The sequence below is a fragment of the Lissotriton helveticus genome, chromosome 4_1 (genome assembly GCF_964261635.1).
Source record: "Lissotriton helveticus chromosome 4_1, aLisHel1.1, whole genome shotgun sequence".
In the NCBI taxonomy this organism is placed as follows: domain Eukaryota; kingdom Metazoa; phylum Chordata; class Amphibia; order Caudata; family Salamandridae; genus Lissotriton; species Lissotriton helveticus.
In genome coordinates this window covers 1,854,345,530-1,854,348,878 of record NC_136063.1, presented here as the reverse complement: position 1 = coordinate 1,854,348,878, position 3,349 = coordinate 1,854,345,530, and the positions used below count along the sequence as shown (strand labels likewise).

General features: G+C 31.8%; 1 long non-coding RNA gene across 1 annotated transcript; it reads right to left on the bottom strand.

Annotated features, from left to right (window-relative positions):
• Positions 1-2,304: 2,304 nt before the first annotated feature.
• LOC144827709 (uncharacterized) lies at positions 2,305-3,035 on the bottom strand. The gene is made up of 5 exons (XR_013610322.1): positions 2,987-3,035; positions 2,836-2,895; positions 2,686-2,745; positions 2,489-2,561; positions 2,305-2,402 (listed from the first exon to the last, which is right to left on the bottom strand). It is a non-coding gene; the product is annotated as an uncharacterized LOC144827709 (long non-coding RNA).
• Positions 3,036-3,349: the final 314 nt, after the last annotated feature.

The window sequence follows — 3,349 nt, the reverse complement described above, 5'->3', positions numbered from 1 at the left end:
TAAGGGGACTACTTTTTTACCGCGTAAGGTTATTGCGCTTCATTCAGGACTGGAGAAGCTCGCGGTTGGGAGTTGCTTCGCGTGGAGAGAGGTAAGGTTAATTTTACATACAATTTATAACTGAGTGGTAATGTTTGAGGGTATATTCGAACTGTGTAGTGTTTTTGTGTGTATGTATGAATTGTTTATGTAGCGTTTAGGTGAAATGTCGTCGTTATAGATGCGTCGTGTATGTTTTAGTTCTAGTGTTATTTTAAGTGTTAGGAAATGTCTTCTTACATGGTTAATGTTAATTGTGAGTGTATTTACAAATGTTATGGGCTATTTGTGGGTGGGTTTCGTTATGTATGTTTTTTTACAGGTTCCGGTTCCTCGCATGAAAACTACATGGAAGGAAGCGTGTTTTTTTCCGGAGAAACTAATGTATGACTTATTATGGTTATATTTTGACATGTATCTCCTATTTTTCGTGTTTGCCAGGAGCGGATTTTAAATTTTTAAAAAAAATTTCGGGTTTTTGGAGGGTTTCGTATTGGATTGATACATTGATATGCGTGACCGTTTTTTAAAAGTTGTGTGTATATCACTTTAAATACTAAAGTGTCCACACTACTGTTTTCGGGATTTCCTGGAGCGTTTATTTCATTTTTACATAATTTTCGAGTTTTTGAGGGTTTCCCATATTGGAATTTTCCTACATTGCAATGGATTGTATGGATTGTATTTTGCTTCATTACGTCTTTTTCATCTACAAAAATTTTAAGTATTTAAAGTACTTTTTTTATTGGGTGGGAAATGTCGATCTTTATGTAATGTGTATGTGTGATGTAATTATAAATATTGCATATTTGTTCAGAAATAATGTCCCAAATTTTGATAAGTTTCTTAAACAAATATGTATTATTTATAATTGTTTAGAAATGTTTATGATTTTTATATTTACCATTATTGTAAGAAGACATTAGTATATTTTGTAGACATTTTTATAGAAGGCTTTTAGCTATTATTGACAGGTATTCTAATCCTCTAGTTGTAGGATATAGTGTGACTTGACTTTGCAGTAGTCGGAACATTTGTTTAGTTTGTTTTGTTAGTTTTGGACCAATTTGGGTCACAGATTGTTCCATTCTTAGTTCTTGATAGCTTTGTTCTTTTTTCAAAGCTTCTAGTAGGTTATGGAATGTGGGTTTGGCTCTGCTTGTGGTAGCTTGGAAAGCATTATGCCACCCTTCTACACTGTTGTTTGTTTTAGCCTCTTGGTTTAAAGTACTAAGATAGACATTCCACCAAGGGATTTGGAATTTGGGTTGGCGTCGATGTCCAGATCTGTGCAACCTTCCCACCCAAGTATCTTCGAAATAGTCCAGTAATGGGGTTAGTTTATCTTCATTCCTCTTGTAATATGTGCTGTCAATTAATAAATTATAGTGTTCCGCTACATCGGTAACAGGAACGTAGGCCAGTGCTATCAATTTTTTAATTTGATAGGCAAAGGTGCTATCTGTTGAGTATAGAATACTTAAAGTTGATTTCTGGAGATGTCTCCATATGTTCTGATTGAAATGATAGTAGCAACCCTGGATTGCTGTGTGGGGAAATGTTTTCAAAATGCTATTAATCATAGCTAATTCGAAATCAATAATTATTTTTTGTGGAAAATAATTATTGATTTCATTTTTGAGAACATTTAATATTTCTGTATAAGTGTTTTGCTGTTTGTTAGGTAGCAAACAGTAAATGAAAGGGATGTTATAGTTATGGTATAAACCGTGGATGGAATATAGTTGATAAAAAGGTTTTGGGCATGGTTTAAATGTTCCATCCATCATCCATTGGGGACACTGTTGGATTTTTCTTAAATTACTTGCAGTTGCAAACATTATGATTCTGTTTGTACTGCTTTCATTGTCAAAAAGGATACATTTGTCTTTATTGTGTGTGATGCACATTTCTGGTGAAATAATAATTTCCTCAAAAGTAGTAGGGTTGGGTTGGGTTGTGGTAGTGAGTCTTTTAGTGTATGCAATTGTGCGTTTAAGGGAGTCAAAAGAGGGTAGTTGACCTGAAGCATGGGCTGGGACTTTTAACAGTTCTTCTTTAAGGATTTGTGTTGTTGGTTTATCACTTTGTGTGCTAGCAGTTTTTATACTTTCTAAAGCATCTCTTATTTCAATTTCTGTGACATTGGGGGGATGATTGTGTTCCCTGGTAAATAACACATTACTTTCCTCAGTAGTAGCCCTTCCATAACATTTGTTTGAGTAATATTTGGTACATTTCCAGAAAACTTTTCTGCCACTTTGTCTTTCCTGATTATAAACATAACCCATATAACATAACAGTAATTTATTTTTCTGTGACATAACAAATTCTGCACCTTCTGTCATTTTGTTTTACTTGTTCTAGGAAAGAGTAGAAAGAAACAAAATCAAAAAACATATATTTCACTTTGTGGTGCAAACATAATTAATGATGTATTTATACTTACAGTTACTAAAAGTAGTAATCACAAATGCAGAACTGTATTTTGAAGGATTTTCTTGTATGTATTTCTTTATTTACTGTTGGTATGAAAATATAGAAATGCTAAGTTAATGTTTACACATAACAAACGTTTTTCCTAGGAAAAAGCAGTTTTCTATTTTGCTTAGTAGGACATTTGATGTAAACATTACATATACTTACTTGTTTAAATAGTTGAGTTGTAGTATTTGGTGGAGTACATCAAGGTAGTAAAGTTCAGATCTGTAGAGAAGATAGAATAAATAAATGTAAAATATTATAAATAATATTTGGAACCGTTGGGAAATTGGAAATATTTAAAAGTATACAAACTTCTAAATAAGTAGTTTTGTTTGCTGTAGGTAGAATAGATGTATGATGTATTCAGAATATCTGTAGAGGAAATATAAAATAAATAACATGGTGTTAAGAACATAGTTTTCGTTTTTTTCGGAAGTTTTAGACAAATTACAAGTATACTTACATTTTTTACAAGGGTAGTCTTGTCTTTTGGTATAGTTGATGTTGGATGTTTTTATTGGATCTGTAGGGAAGATGTAATATGCAAGATATGTTGTTTAGAAAATAGCATTTTTAATATTGGGTGTTTACTAACAAAAATATATATACTTACATGTTTAATTAGTGTAGTTTTATACATTTGTAGTGTTGAAATAGGAAAATCTCAGAATATCTGTGAATAAAATGTTTAAAATAAAGAATGAATCTTGTGAAATAGTGTTTAAAAACAGCAGTTGGTGTATAACAGAGCATTAATATATACTTACTATCTGATTTTCCAGGTGAAGAAATAGGAGCATGTATTAGGAATTTATTTGGAGTAGTT